We start from the raw sequence: 16,981 nt of genomic DNA on the forward strand, positions 1-16,981 counted from the left end.
CGTTTACTCAAAGCCCTTCCTCACTCTAAGCCTACGTGCTGCCTAACATTGCTGACCCCACTCTCAGCTCTGGGGATGGGCCATGACTAACTTGAGCCAGAATGTTTTATCTCCCAACACGTAAGGGCTGTTTTAGAGGCAGCGATGGAAATTAATCCAATCATGGCCAACACGATGCAAGATGATGTTCCCAGGATCTCTGAAAAAGATAGTCATTCTTTTTGGGCTTGATTTGGTGATTTGAGGAAGAGTTGCTTTGGGCTGGGGTAGCCATGGAAGATGAAGTCAACCCATGAAGGAAGACAGTTCCGGAGAGGCAGAAAAACTGAGGAGCCTGCCGACACATGTGTCTGGAGGAAGCTGCACCAGAAGCCAGCTCTACCTGTAGAACTTCAATCATATGACTGAATAAATGCTGTTCTTTGTGTAAATTAGTTTGAGTTGGGTTTCAGTTCCATTGAAAATGGAAATGATCTTAATTGGTTTTCTTGGAAGTGCATGAATATCATTCTTCTTTATGTCTCTTCCCCCACTGGGTCCAGCATGATGCTTTTGCATACAGTAGGTGCTCACTGAATGAATGAATGAATGCAGTGGAAGCCTCTCTGGGTTGGAAGTTAAGACCTGATCGTCTAATCCTACTGTATGTAATAAAAAAAATGTGTGACTAAGCATACATCACCCACCTATTTGTATCCCGTGTTCCATTTGAGATGTGAAGGGATTGGACCAGTTCCCATACAGTTGGCCCTCAGTATCTGTGGGTTTCACTACTGTGGATTCAACCGATCTCGGACACTGAGGGCTGACTGTATTCATTATACTACGTCATTTTATATAAGGCCCTTGAGTATCCTTGGATTTTGGTGTCCACAGGGGCTGCTGGAACCAATCCCCCACAGATATTGAGGGATGACTGTATTCTAGGCTGATATTATGCTACTTCTTTCTAATGTGGCATGCATTACTGATAGTTTACATCCTGGGTCTGTCTTGATTTTGTTTGGTCAGTACTTTTACTGTGCTGGTTAAATATTTTAAATCTCTCTCCACTCAAACATACTAAGTCAACATTTATTGAGTGTCTGCTACCCGTCAGGCACTGTATTGGGCACTGGGTTACAGTGGAGAGTGAAATGACATGGTCTGTTGTTTTCATGCATCTTTCTTACAGTCCAGTGCTGTGCCAATGAAACAGGAAGGAAGAGGCAGGGCACAACCTTTAAAAGAATGATGTAGCCATAGTACATGACAAAAACTGGTTAGAACCAACTAGGTCCAAGATGGCAGAAGATTCGACTTCCACTAGACCTTGAGCCTCATTATACGCTCACTGTAACATATTAGCATCTAAATGACACACCCACCAGCACCATGACAGTTCTGAGGCTAACCATAAAAGGCCAAAAAGTGGGAGGTAGCCCGATTCCTGGAAATCCCCACCCCTTCCCCTGGAAGAGTTGGAGTAATCCTCCCACTCATTAGCCTATGAAATTACCCAGCCCATAAATACTAACCATGCCATATTTCGGGGCCTCTCACCTTCTGAGATGGCCCACACTCTGTCTGTGAAGTGTCTTTCTCTCTAAATCTACTTCTTACCTATCACTTTGTCTCTCACTGAATTCTTTCTGCCATGAGACATTAAGAACCTGAGCTTCCTTAAGTCCTGAGACCAGGTGTGTGATGTCAGTTAAAAGACTATGGGTTCAAGTCCCAATTTGAGTCATGTGGTTTCACCAACTGCAGTAGCTGCCAACCGTAGGTGGCTATCGAGCACTTGAAAGGTGGTTAGTCCAAATTGAGATGTGCTGTAAGTACAAAATAAACACCAGGTTAGAAAGAGTAACCCCAAAGAATATCTGATTAATTATTTTTTATATTGATTACAAGTTGAAATGATAATATTTGAGATAGATTGAGTTACATAAAATATACTACTAAAATTAATTTGGCTTGTTTTCTTTGTACTTTTTCATGTGGTTACCAGAAAATTTTAAATTACATATGTGGTTCCTATTACATCTTCAATGGATGGTGCTTGTCTAGAGCAGGAGACTCGTGATTCTCAAATTTTATGGTTTTCTATGAATCCTTGGAAAATCTTGTTAAAATGCAGATGTGGTTCAAGTAGTTCTGGGGTGGGGCCTGAGATTCTGCATTTTTTACAAGCAACCAGGTGACACTGATGCTGCCTTCCATAGAGAACACTCTGAGTAGACTAGATTTGAAGACTTACAAAATGGTAAGTTAAATGTGGATCGAAATATATGATTGAGGAGAAAATATATAGGAATGAACTGGTTGCAGAAAGAATGACTATTAAGATAAACTAAATATCACAGAAGCAAGAACTGAAATAAATGTAGTGTGAGGACAGTTTCTCAGTCAAACTTTTAAAAAATAGTTTGATGTCTTGTGAGAGATTTAAATGCACTGAAAATACCATCAGTGGTGTATGTACTCCTCTACACTTACGCATGAGTGTACCGTATTCAATAGTCAAATTCAGCAAATGTGGATTGAGCTCACTTGGTGCAGGTATTATATCTATCAGCACATCGGGTAGACCTTACGGAATAAAAAGAAGAAGATGTGGTTCTTCTTCTCAAACAGCTAGCTCATCATGGGGTTTGAGAAAGAGATAAACACAACTGACCTAATACAGCACGAGAAGCACTAAGCTCACGGTAGTGCAATATGGTGTTTTTGTTTCCTTTCACCTTTCTACCAGTAACACGCTCTGATTTCCCTGTGGGACATCTACACCCACCGCCCAACACTTTCCCTCGTGCTTCTGAGATGTGGATTGCTGACCTCCATCCTTGGATCCCAGGCTGAAGCAGGTGAGTCAGGTCTGGACAGACAGAGTATACTGTTGTGGACATAAATTGAGCAAGGAGGGACATATATGCCTCAAGAGGATATGAGATTTCTGGGAGGAAAGTTGGAATTTCCAGTGGGAGAGGAGTCCGCCATAACCTCCAGCCATCTTGCTGCCCTGGGGGTGGGGAAGCCAGGATGAAGCAAACACTGTCACCAAGGAAGTAGATCTGAGGAATGGAGAGAGTCAAAACTACTCTTTCTGATCCTTTTGAGCTCTGTATCAAGCTGTCCCTGAAGGCCGATGTACACCCTTTAATTTGTAAGCCATTAAACTCCAATTGCTTAAGCAAGTTTAATTTGCATTTTCTATTGCTTGTAACCCAAGGAGACCTAACTGATAAACCAATAGCATGAACAACGCAGAGAGAATGGGACAAGTAATTTTGCTTGGGATCTTCCCAGAGCACTTGACATGGCGTTAAATGCCTTAAATGACAAAGCAAGATATAATGGACGTTTGGGTGATAGGACTGTGTTCCTTGTTATAATATTTATGGATTCTGCAAACTGGGCAGGATTTCTAAAAATGCCAGGTCAAGTCCATGTGATACAAGAATATATTCCTAGTTTCTGGGAGAGGCTCTCTGGAGTCGCAAAATTATTTTCCTGCCAAAAATATCAGCCAGTTCCTCACTAGGGCTTAAATGTCACCTCTCAGAGTTGTCTCCCTTGACCTCCCTATGCAAAATTGTCTTTGTTCCTCTTTTCTCCTAGTTATCCTGTTTAAATGTCCGAAGAGCACCTCCAACTCTGGAACTATCTTTTTATTTATTTATTATAATGATCTTAGAGCACAAGCTTCTTGAAGGTCAGGACCATTTCTGGCTCAGTAAGTGCTGTACTTGTGACAACTAGCACAGTGCCTGTATTCTGGTGGCACTTAAATATCTGTTGAATTAATGTTCAGTTAATTAGAGCATTGAATCCAGGTTTGGTTTCCAAATATTTTATAATGATGGAGAGAAATTATAGCAGGTCCAGAGAAAAGAAACAAAAAGGATGCAGGGAGTGAAGTAAGTTCAGTAAGGAATGCTAAAAGGAATTAAGACAGATAGTTCCTGAGAAGAGAAGTCTTAGGGGTTATTTACTTATTTCCCAATTATAGGAAGGCTCTTTATCAGAAAAATATAGAACAGTTTGTATTGCCAAAAACTCTCTATTGCCTTTTACATTCTTCTTTCTTTTTTTTTTTTTTTAAAGCTTTGATGTTCTTAAGGGGTTTTTTTTAGATTTATTTAATTAATTTATTTATTTTTGGCTGTGTTGGGTCTTCGTTGCTGTGCATGGGCTTTCTCTAGTTGCGGTGTGTGGGGGCTACTCTTCACTGTGGTGCGTGGGCTTCTCATTGTGGTGGCTTCCCTTGTTGTGGAGCACGGTCTCGAGGTGCGTGGGCTTCAGTAGTTGTGGCACACGGGCTCTAGAGCTCAGGCTCAGTAGTTGTGGCACATGGGCTTAGTTGCTCCGTGGCATGTGAGATCTTCCCAGACCAGGGCTTGAACCTATGTCCCCTGCATTGGCAGGCGGATTCTTAACCACTGCACCACCAGGGAAGCCCCCTTTCTTCCTTCTTGATGCCAGCGTGTGGTTGTAATGGCTGGAGCTCTAGCAGCTATTTTATGACCTTGAATATGGACCTTGAATATGGTCACATATGAAGAAGCCACACACTGAGAATAGCAGAGCAGAAAGAGAGAAACATCTTGGGTCCCTGATGATTTCATGGAGTTGTTGTTCTAGCCTTGGACTACCTCGTTCCATACTCCTTTTATGTGGAATAAACACCTTTGCATGGTCTAGCTGCTATTATTTTGCATTCTCAGGTACATGCAGCCAAAATTAATTCTAGCTGATACTCTAGGTTATCTCTTTTTAATCAAATATATTGAGTCTCTGTTCCAGTACATCTTTGAAGAATAATAGAAAACCAACTATTCTGGAGAGTTTAATATAACTGCCTGAATTCAGAGTTGTTTTACAGATATAAAATGGATAGGAGAGTTATATGAATTGATAAATTACAGAGAAGGTTTAATAAAAATAATATAAAAAGCTAAGTATTCAGAGACTAATACATAAAACAGCAAACAAGCCCAACAATGGATTTGAAGAGACTTTTAGACACATAAGTATGTGTAGCTAATTAATGTTCACTGCCTTAACTGGAAGTTATCATTAATCAAAATGAACCAGGAATGAAAAAGTATGTGTGGTTACTTTAAAAAGCCAATTAATTTTAGGCTATTTTAATGGAATTCTGACAGGTAAGGACTTGGAATGGATTCTTTCAATATATTTTACAATTGTCAGGCCCTTGTTAAAGTTTAGGTATTCTATTTTGTCCTCCAAATGACGAAGAAAGGAGAAGAATAATAAAAATGACTAAAGGGATAGAAGATAGGTCATTTGGAAAAGAGTTAAAAAAAAAGAAGATAGTCTAGCCTGGAAAAGAAAAAGTAAAAGTGGAATTTAAAGTATTTCATTAATATGAAGGGTTACTAAAAGGAGGTGGGTCGGTTCTTAATCACTAAAGTGGAACAAAATTAAATTACCTTAAATTAAAGAAAGAACACATTGCTAGAGTGTTTATGGAATCCAGTGTCATTGAAAGACATTGAGTTTGAGAATCTCAATCCCTAGAGATCTTTAGTGGATGTGAGGGTATCCCACTGTGATGTCTCACCCCATGATCAACATGTGCATCCCTCCTGAAGTTGATACCTGTGTTGCAAAGAACTTCCTAGAAGGACCGCAGGATTTGGATATACAAGATCTCTTAGAATTCTCCTGATTCTTTCCTTGAAATTCAGTAATTGGAAAATTTCTTAAAATACATTCCAGTTTCTTTTTTTTTTTAAACAAAAGGATAATGGCAAACACTGTTGAGTGTCCATTTGTAGCAGATTCTGTTGATGCCCTGAACGTATCCCCTCGGCATTCACACATCCAGGATTTGCTGATGGCACCTGTGAATCTCCATCTCAGGGCTTTCTCCCTACCAGAGGGTAAGGCAGTAATTTGTCCCTATTGGGGCTGATACATAACCCAGGCACAGTTCTGCCAATCCTGCCTACTAAGTCTTGCTAGCACTACAACCTGAGGCCCCACAGAGTATCGGCTTTGCCTTCATGGAATCTTGCGTAACACTGATCTGCAGCCAAGAAACTCATTTTCCTGCAGAGTAGCAGCAATGAGCATGTGACTATAGGATCCATGGGTATTACCATATACATGCTGCCTGATAGAACTCTTAAAGGTCTCTTAAAGGCCCAGCTAAGGAGTCAGCTTGTAGATGATGCTCTTTTGGGGTGGGGCCCTGTACTTCAAAATATGGCATAGGCTTTGAACCAAAGGTCAAATGATGCTCTGTCCCCAGTTGCTAGAACATCCTCTCCCAGCCATAGTGGATGATCTATGGTTGAGCTAAGCTTATCAGGGTATTTTCATTTGCTAGTGATTGGTTTAGGGGAAGTGGGCTGAATACATCTTGGGAAGATGCAGTTCCATAATAAACACATACTGACATGTCAGAGAAGCCGATTTTCCCTTCTGGCTTTGGATGTAGTATTGTGTAAAGACAACGTTTGGAGCAGTTGCAGCCACTCTGTAACCAGGAAGAGAGAGAACATGAAGACTGAGAATGGCAGAGTAAAGAGATAGAAGGAGCTGGGTTCTGATGACACCAGTGAGTCCTTTTGAAGAAACCCTAGAATTGCCTTCCTCTGGACATTTTACATGAGATAACAGATGGTTTTATTGTTTAAGCCACTTCTAGTCAGAGGTGGGTAATTTCCAGTGATACCCACGGTGGACACTTCTGAATTGGGCTTCCCACATTTATTCCTTCCCATGGCTGCTTCTGTGTTGATGGTGTCCACCTTCCACTAGAAAGGCCCAAAATGCTGACATTTCCTGGTTTCTCTTGCAGCTAGGAAATGACGTGACCCAATTCTGGCCAATAGGACTTGAGGAGCAGTCAGTTGTTAGCTTTCTGAGAAAGGGTTTCCTCCTTGATAAGAAGTGGCATTTAGGAAACATGCCCCTATTCTTTGGCCAGATGCTGTTGTGTCTTCATGTGACACTTGAAACTGTGGCGGCCATCCGTGAATATGATGGTCTAAGGATAAAGCCAGAGTGAAAGATGTAAAAGCTGAGGTCCTCAGTGACCTAGCAGAGTCCCTGGACCAATCTTGGACTTGTCCTGCCTCTTGAGTTATCTTTAAGTGAGGTAAATAAATGTCATAATTTAAGTTGGTTTTTGTTGGATGTTCTGCTCCTTGAGGCCAGCGCCATCTTAACTCAAAAATATAGTATAGTATGCTACTTCAGTCACCGTCTTCCCTTCCCAATCCACCAGAAATGAAAGAACAAAAAGTTTCTGTTAAACTTTTAAACATCAGCTGGTCCTGGTTTTACCTTATAATGATTATGGAAAATGCTAGTAGTACATAGTTTGCTATAGAAGCACAAACTATTTCTATGACCCTTCACATGAGACAGATCATTAGGTATTCATGAAAATTACAGAGATATCTCCTCTCAATAGACCTGTAATTAGGAGAAATAACAAAACTGTAAAAGGAAGTGTTGGATGTTTTCATTCAGTTGGCCATTATAGTTTCTGAATTGAGTTTTTCTAAAAAGAAGGAAAATGCAGCCAAATTCCATAATTCCCTCAAAAGCTCTAAGTAAAAATATACTGAAATCCTGAATAAAAGAAAAGCAACTGTGCATATATTATTTTATTTTAAAAACAGAACATCTTAGAGACTGGAAATATTACATTTCTGTTTACCCTAAGCAAACAAGATGGGAATTTAGAGTTTTGAGTCCAAGGAGTATTTTCCTTTAAAAATATATATCATACACACACACACACACACACACACACACACACACACACACTAGTAATACAGAAAGAGATAATGAAGATGTTAAGATGTTGCTGGAATTCTACTAGTCTGCTTTATGCTTATTGATGGAAAAAAAGATTCCTCCCTTGTAAATTACTTATTTTGCTAGAGGCTTTTCCTGGTTCTGGAACTACCACTTTTAAGGTATACTTCCCTCAGCATGCAGAATGGTGGCGGTCTTTTCAGGTAAGAAATTCTGCATTCCATTTATCTTCAGGGTGTTAACCTTTGACAGAGCTTTGACAGACTAGCGAGCAAATGAACCTATATTTCTAGCAGAAGAGCAGGTTGCCTGAATCAGGTATCCTTTCCTTTAGGTAGTTAAACTGGCCTGGGGCCCAAGGTGAGTGAGATTTCTTTGCTCTCAGCCTCATCACTACACCCAGCTCAAGTTCAGGCGGCTTCACGGATTTTGAGATTCTCTTGGGAAGCGAGCCCCTGCTTTAGCCTGAGGCTGGCTCATGAACGTCACCTTTCACCTACTTAAAGACAAGTTTTGCATAGCATCGAGGTTTACTATTCAAGTAGCTATTTCTAGCTCCTTCATTACTTCAAAACAAAATAAAACCCTCCAAATGTTTTATTTCCTGTGGTATCAAATCTGACTTAATGTAACTTTGTCCACAGACCAACTAAATAATATGTTGGATTAAAGAAGAAAAAAAAAAAAGCTCAACCCCACTGCTGCTTGGGTAATGAAAGCCATCTTTCTTACAGTGTATTGTACTTGCTGTTTTAGTCATTTGTGTTTTGGTTCGTTTGCTTGCAGTAAGGCAGTCTACCTGCACTCTATGTTTTTTTTCCTTTTTGTAGTGTCTAAAGTGAAATATAATGGCAAACTTTAAAATACAGAAACACTTTTAGCTTCATAAAAAGAACGTCCAAAGACAATAATTTGGGGTCAACTTTATCATTTGAAAACAAATATCAATCTGGTATAATTAGTGAGTGCACTGAGGGGAGATGGGTTATTTGCTGGGTTCGGTGAGGCCAAAACAAGAGACAATAAAGAAACATGCTTTGAATTTTTGAGACCCTCTCGCTTCAGACATTTCCAAAAATCATTTTATTTTACAAAATTTGACAAATTTGTGCAAGAACGAAACAAGTAATCCAGTTAAGAATGAAAATAATAACGCGCATTTTTTTCCCTGATCTATATTAAGATTTATGCATTACAGCAGTATCTGCGTTTTGTAGTTCTTTTTTCGGGGAACAAGGCGGGGGTCTTTTTTCTCCGGAACTGCCCTCCTGCAGACCCGGCCGGCCCCGCCCCATCTCCGCCCATGTTGCGGCCGCACAGACTGGCTCTCCTCCCCCGGCCGCAGTGGTCCAGTCCCTCCCCGCCGACCTGTCCCCGCCCCGCGCCGGCTGCGGCTGGGTCGCGTCCGCCCCGGCTCGGGCGAATGACCCATAGTAACCCCGCCCCGCCCCCGGCCGCCCGCGCCGCGCTCCCGGCCGGAATTCGATAGGCCCAGCCCCGCACGCGCCACCGCCCGCGGGCCAATGGGCGGCTGCCTCTCTGCATATGCAACGAGCGCCGGCCGGGGGCGCGCGTCCCGGGCGGTTCGGCTCAACAGACGCTGGTCTGCCGGCGCTGGGCCGCTACGCTGCGCTTGTTGCGAGTGCTGGGGCTGAGACCAGGCGGCGCGGCAGCTGACCGGGCAGCCGACCGCCGCCCTCTCGCAGTGAGACCGCGGCGGCTGCGTCAGGGTCCCCAGGAGGCGGACCGGGGCGTGAATGCTCTGGCGGCGCAGCCAGGCCTGCATGGGCCGGAGGAACCGGAGCTCCGGCGTCGCGGTGAGTGCGGCGCCCGTGGTGGGAGCGGCGGGGCCGTGTTGGCGGCGGGGCCTCCGCGTGCGGCCGGGCTGGGCCCGAGGGCGGCCCGGGCCTGGGGGAGGGACGCGGCCGGCCTGGAGGCCCCGGCTCCTCGACGTGGCCGCCGAGCCCGGCGCCGAGGGTGTGCGCGCTGGCGGTGCGGGCTCTGGGGACGGCCCGCGGCGTGTGTGGGAGGCGCGGCCGTGGGGTCCGGGAAGCGGGTGAGGTGGGGCCCGGGCCGAAAGGGCCCACGTGAGCTGGGGGAACCCTAGCCAGAGCGGCCGCGCTGTCCGGGGGAGGAAGGATGCGCAGGGTCTCTCCCGGCGCTTTAGGGGCGGGGTGGGCTGGGGGATTGGCCACTTTCACTAGCTCGGCTCTGACGCCGTCGCTGGGAGGAAACTGAGCCCTGCGGTTTCGGAAACCCACACTGGGGGGGGTGGGTTGCTGCGGGGTGTGAGGAGAAATTGGGGGTGTGAGATGGGTCGACCTTGGTATTTGTTCTGGCCACGATCGGTGGTGATGGGGCGGGGATGAATACTGTTGTTTTGGGGTTGGGAGTTGAAGGTTTATTTTCCCTAGGTGCGTTTTAATTATACAGCAGCAGTGGAACGTGTAATACCGAGAGAGTACTCACTACCAGCAGCCCAGTGGGGTAGGGATGTTCCGGCCCGTTTCACAGGTGAGGAACCCGAGGCCCAGAGACATAGAACTGGTTTGTCCAGGCTGGATTTAGAAAATGTGCTCGAAGCTATTGTGTATATGGCTCTTCAAAAAAAGGGTAGAACAATGTCTTTGAAATTATATGGACGTTAGAGAGAGAATAGGCCTCGTGAAAGTGATTATAGTCGAATAAGATGACAAACAGCTGACACTTATTGAGTCTTTATAACATTGCAGGCGTTGTGCTAAGAGCTTTCTGTATAGTATCTCTGAAACTGTTAACAACCCGCGGTTATTCCCATTTTACAGCTGGAGAAACTGCTGTTTGGATATATTAACTTGCCCCCAGATCACAGCAAGTAAGAGGAGAAGCTGGGATTCAGATCCGCCTGTCTGAAAATACAGAGCTTTCACATCTAAGCGCTATAGTATGCTGCCACTCCTTGGTGGCTGGCTGAATAGTTGTCACCGTGGATTTTTGTTTGAGTGGCCAGGAGAGCTGTAGTTTGATGATAACCTTTTTTGTTTCCCCAGATTAGTTCCGAGAGTTGAAGGGTGCTGCTGAGTTGCTCCTGAAAGTGTATTAGTAGGTTATTACAGGGAGGAGGAGGTGTCACCCGGGAGTGTGCCGCACAGACTTTATTCTTTTGTGTTCTGGCGTCTTCCCATGCACTTCTCACTCTTGGGGATGAGTAAGGCTTCTTTAGTCACTCTGGCATTTTCCCTTTAGACTTTTCCTGGTTTCTCTCTTTTTCTATAGAAAGAGTTGGTTCTGTAGGATGGCAGTGTTGGGTGTAGAGCAGAGATCCACTGGATGTATGGGTCACCTAGTGTCTTTGGGTCTCAGTTACTGGGTTTGTAAGATGTTTGCGCTGGTTGATTTAAAGCTGAAATATTCTGAGTCATGTCCTTGAAGGAAAGAAGGAAGGAAGGAGGGATGGGGAGAATCAATCCCTGTCTGGTTTGGGAAGTCAGATCTTAAAGCCCCAACATTTTTCGCATTGCTTATGTGCTCCTCTGCTGTGTGGTTCTGCTAAATTAACCACTCCTCTTTCAATTAATTGCTCACTTAGAGCCTTTAATTCCTATTCTATGTCAGGCACCATGTAAAGTGCTGGGAATGCAGCAGTGAACAGAATTGGTGTGAGCTTTGCCTTTATGGAAGAAACAAACATGAAGCAAATCTCATACAAATAATATATAATTACAAATTATGATATGTGTAATGTGTAATGAAGGACAAGTAGTGTGTGAACGAATATTATATAGAGGATTGTGATTTAGATGGAAATCTGGTCTAGGGAGATTTTTAGTTTTTCCCTTTAGATGGTGGGTGACCAATAGTGCTTGTTGAGTAGACTGGGTACTACATATATATTTTTAAACTTTTTATTTTGGGATGATTTGAGAGTTACAGAAAAGTTGCAAATATGGAATATTACTGTATACCATAACCCAGCTCCGCTGCTCTTATATTAACACGTCACATAACCTTGGTGCATTTGTCAAAACAAGAAATTGATATTATCCTCTTAACTAAACTGTAGACTTTATTCAGATATCACCAATTTTTCCACTAATGCCCTTTTTTCTGTTCCAGGATTGAGTCCATGATACCAGCTGGCATTTTGGATTCATGTTATTTTAGTCTTCTCTAATATTAAATACTAATTTTAAAATTTACCTTTTATGAGTTTACTTCTAATAATTTGTAAGAGTGGTATGGAACACTAAGAAAATAAATATACGAATATGTAAAGTAAATATATTATATGTCATTTTCCAGCGATTCCTGTTTTGTTTAAATTAAGATTGCCCAGTATCAGTACGGTAGAAAGAAAAATGATCAGACTTAAAATTCAGGATCTGGAAAGGGAACATTTTCACTGGCATCTCTTTATCTCTGAAATTCCTTTTATTTAATTTTACTTATTTCTCTTTCTTTTTTTTTGACAGATTATATTCCATTGTAGGTTATTACAAGATATTGGGTATAATTCCCTGTGTTATACAGTACATCCTTGTTGCTTATCTATTTTACGTATAGTAGTTTGTATCTGTTAATCCCGTACTACTAATTTGTCCCTCCCCTCCTCCCTCTCCCCTTTGGTGACCATGTTTGTTTTCTGTGTCTGTGAGTCTGTTTCTGTTTTGTATACATACTCATTTGTGTTATTTTTTAGATTCCACATACAAGTGATATCATATAGTATTTGTCTTTTTCTGTCTGACTTGTTTCACTAAGCTTAATATTCTCTAGGTCCATCCATGTTGCTGCAAATGGCAATATTTCATTCTTTTTTATGGCTGAGTAATGTTATAAACATACACACGCATATACACATCACATCTTCTTAAGCCAATCGTCTGTTGATGGGCACTTGTGTTGCTTCCATGTCTTGGCTATTGTAAATATGCTGCTAATATACATGTACCCAAATGTTCATTTTGAATTAGACTTTTCATCCTTTCTGGAGTGGAATTGCTGGATCATATGGTGATTCTATTTTTAGTGTTTTAAAGTACCTGAATACTGTTTCCCATAGTGGCTACACCAAATTACATTCCCACCAACAGTGTAGGAGGATTCCCTTTTCTCCTTCAGCATTTATTATATGTAGACTTTTGATGGTAGCCATTCTGACAGGTGTGAGGTGATACCTCACTGTGGTTTGTTTGGATTTGTATTTCTCTAATAATTAGTGATGTTGAGGATCTTTTCATGTGCCTGTTAGCTATCTGTATGTCTTCTTTGGAGAAATGTCTGTTTAGGTCTTCTGCCCACTTTCTGATTGGGTGGTTTGAGTTTTTTTTGATATTGAGTTGTATGAGCTGTTTGTATAGTTTGAATATTAACCCTTTGTCAATTGCATCATTTGCAAATATTTCATAGGTTGTCTTTTCATTTTGTTTATGGTTTCTTTTGCTGTGTAAAACTTTTAAGTTTGATTAGGTCTCATTTGTTTATTTTTGCTTTTATTTCATTTCCCTTGGGAGACTGATTTAAGAAAATATTGCTATGATTTACATCGAAGAATGTTTTGCCTATGTTCTTTTCTAGGAGTTTTATGGTGTCATGTTTTATATTCAGGTCTTTAAACCATTTGGAGTTTGTTTTTGTATATGGTTTGAGGGAATGTTCAGATTTTGTTGTTTTACATGTAGCTGTCTAGCTTTCCCAGCACCACTTTTTGAAGAGACTGTATTTTCTTCTGGGGAGATTTTTGAATTGATATGGTTAGATACTACTAGATGACGATCTTGCATTCTGAGGCTGTAATTAAATGTACATAAAGCAAGAGTTTGAGAACTTTTGAGCAACAATATTCTTTTAATTTCTATGTCTGTTTCTACCCAGAATGTCACTCCAGCTCACATTGCAAGATATGAAAATGAGAGAGGGCATTTTTTCAGGAATCATTCTCCCTGCCTTTAGGGTACTTAAAGCTTAAATATTCCTGTAATACTTTCCCCTTTCAGATGAACAGTTGGGAAGCAAGAAACTTATGTGAGATTTGGACTTGAGGATGGGATTTGGATGTTTTCAGGAAAGCTAGGCCAAAAAAAGTTGACAGTTTTTTCTAACTTTAGATAAGTAGTATTATAATTATCAAAAGTATCCGGTGTAGCTTACACTTTACAGAGTGACTTAACTTAAAATTCTCACCTCTTAGGAGACAAATGATGATGTGATTTGGGAAATATAAACCATTAAATTTGTGACTATTTCAGTTGAACATGTATTAAGCCAATACAAATAGCTCATTGCAGTACATTTACTGAATGCCGTGTGCATGCAAAGTACTGTGCTAGGTGTACAATGTGGAATAAATAAAAAGATGAACTTGTAAAGTCCTTGCTTTCAAGGAGATTTCAATTTAATGAATACTAATACTCAGATTAAAGTCTTTTTCCTTTTTGAAGTACTATCATTTTAGCTTATTTGATCCTCTTAAGAGCCTTATATCATTAGCAGAAATACTGAGAAAATGGAGATTTAGAAGCAAAATTGCCAGACCTGGTGATTAATAGTAGTATATGGGTTGGGAGAAGGAGATGTTGAGTGATTACTCATTTACCATTTTGACGCTACCAGTGTAGAGATTGCCAGTGGAGAGACTAGAAAGAGAACAGGAAGAGGCCAGGGATGGAGCTGGGTATAGGAGGCTGAGCTTGCAAAGGACACAGGAGTAGTGGCCAGGGAGGTGAGAGGACAGCCAGAAGCATGTGTCCCTGCTGCCAAGCGGAAAGCTGTCAATACTGTGGAATGCCCCTGTGAGGAAAATTGAGCACCATCTGTTGTATTTAGCAACTCGGAGGTCATGGGTGACCTTGGTAGGAGATACTGATGTGGTGGTAGGGATGGGATGGGGAGCAGAAGTAAGTAGAAGGTGGGGAAAATGGAGACAGCAAGAATAGGAAACTGCTTCCACGAGTTTTGATTTTTAGCATATTTAAATGCTGATGGGAGGGTGTGGGTTGAGAGGGGGAGGTCGAATATAGATGAGAAAAGTGTTACTTGTTTGTGCAAAGTTCGTGAGAAGATGGGAGGGCGTGGGATCCAAAGCAAGTGAGTCCTGTGCCTTAGCTGGGAGGAGGGACACCTCTTCTATAGTAACAGAAGATGGGCCTGTAACCACCTGACAGGAGTCAGTACCATATTATGGAGCCCTGAGCAATTTCCAGAAAATTGCCAAGAACTGTTGAATTCCTAAAAATCAGCCCAATTTTTGCTGACTCATGACGTAGTCTTTTTAGAAAACCTCACTACAAAGCATTGTGTGAAATTGATTTGACATGTGACTTAATCTTGATTTTTATCCACCTTAATATGGTATATACTTTCATCTGACTTTTGATTATAGTTTGTTTCTTTTCTGAAGAAGGGGACAATATAAACATTAAATCTTGTGATTTCTTCCCTACGTGCTATTTTTAGTTTCATAATCGTTTTCACACTGCTTCTGTTTTCCTGACATTTTAAATGACTAAATTCTTTCTATTTAAAATTTTAACTTCTGTTTTTACTGAAATGTGTTTACTTCTCATGTTTCCCATTTGGAGGAATAAAGAATTATTGGATGATTCAGTGAGCTTAATGGATCTGCTAATTTTTATTTTGAACTGAAGATACCTAAGAGTAACCAATGTTTTGGATAAATTGCCTCCAACTATAGTTCCCTATTTGTTTGTGAAGGTATTACGAGGATATATAGGGGCAATGATTTATTCACTTAAATATTTCTTTAGTATGTATCTTGCAAGACACTGGGAATTTGAAAATAATTAAGAGATCGTCCCTGGGCTTCTCTGGCGGCGCAGTGGTTAAGAATCCGCCTGCCAGTGCAGGGGACACGGGTTCGAGCCCTGGTCCGGGAAGATCCCACATGCCACGGAGCAACTGAGCCCGTGCGCCACAACTACTGAGCTTGTGCTGTAGAGCCCACGAGCCACAACAACTGAGCCCGTGCACCTAGAACCCGTGCTCCACAACAAAGAGAGCCACCGCAATGAGAAGTCCACGCACCGCAACGAAGAGTAGCCCCCGCTCGCTGCAACTAGAGAAAGCCCGCGTGCAGCAATGAAGAATAAATTAAAAAATTTATTTATAAATAAATAAATAATTTAAAAAAGAAAAAAAAAAAGAGATCGTCCCTGCTCTCGAAGAACTCAGGATTCATGAAAGGAAAGTATGAACATTATATGGTGTAAAGGAAGAAGGTATAAGAATAGATGCATTACTGTGTGGTATAGCTCAGCGCAGGAGCTATACCATAGCTCCTGTCTGGTATAGCTCAGACAGAACAGGGCAGGAAAAAGGGGAGACTTTACGGTGGAGGTGGTAGCCCAGTTTTCTACGACAAACTGGACTTTTTGCCAAGTGAGCAAGGGAGACGGAATAGAATGTTGCACCTTGAATCTGTACCAGGTGTGTGTGTACACAGATACGTACACATTGGAGATGGTATAACAATACTAAAGAATGTTGTTAGAAAAGTAAAAACCTTATCTTGCTATAAAAAGCTTCCCATTTGTCTGTCATGTCACGGTCAGCTTTTCTATCCCTTATTTAACTTGGAAAATAATCACACTTAGATAATATTTTTCTGATACAAAGCCTGGTTTTTCTTTTTCTGTACAAATGGTCTTTGGAATAAAGATGATAGCCAATACCTTTACAGTATTTCCTCTGGCCAGGTGCTGTTCTGATTTTCTTCTCAATTTTATGAGATAGGTTTTTTATCATTCTTATTTCACACATGAGGAAATTGAGGCACAGGGAGCTTAAATGACTTACCCAAGTGTGTGCTGTACCTCATCCCAGGTAGTTAGGTTCCAGAGTCCAAGGCCCAGACGCTGCACCTCCTCTCTGGGGTGACAGCTTGGTTTGAAGTTCATATATACCTCTGAAGGCATGATTATACCTGGAAGGGAGCTGTGATGACAGTTTATCTATTTTTATTACACATAACTTACCTCTCCCCGGCCCCCCCCCCCAAAGCCCTGTTTTTACAGAGGAGAATGTGAGGAGTAACAAACTAAATCGAGAGAATTTAACTAAAATTTTCTTCTTGTACTTGAACGTAAATACATCAGGATACATTCTCCTTTAACATTCTTACATAGGAATCATTAACATTGCCCTTTTAGCATTTTTCGGATCAGGAATATAAAGCAACTTTGGGTTCTGTATTCTGCTGATTCCA

General features: G+C 41.7%; 1 protein-coding gene across 2 annotated transcripts in view; it reads left to right on the plus strand.

The window, feature by feature from the left end:
* The first annotated feature begins 9,345 nt into the window (after nucleotides 1–9,345).
* The window catches only part of ACSL3 (acyl-CoA synthetase long chain family member 3), an 87,594-nt gene continuing 79,958 nt past the window's right edge, over nucleotides 9,346–16,981 (plus strand). Inside the window, exons 1-2 of one of the 2 annotated variants that reach the window (XM_082464623.1) lie at nucleotides 9,346–9,596; nucleotides 10,194–10,293. The gene's annotated coding sequence lies outside the window, so the exon portion shown is untranslated. The remainder of the gene's footprint in view (nucleotides 9,597–10,193; nucleotides 10,294–16,981) is intronic. The other variant, XM_082464622.1, reaches the window with a different exon arrangement.

Source organism: Balaenoptera physalus (assembly GCF_965194825.1).
Source record: "Balaenoptera physalus genome assembly, chromosome: 6".
Lineage (NCBI taxonomy): Eukaryota > Metazoa > Chordata > Mammalia > Artiodactyla > Balaenopteridae > Balaenoptera > Balaenoptera physalus.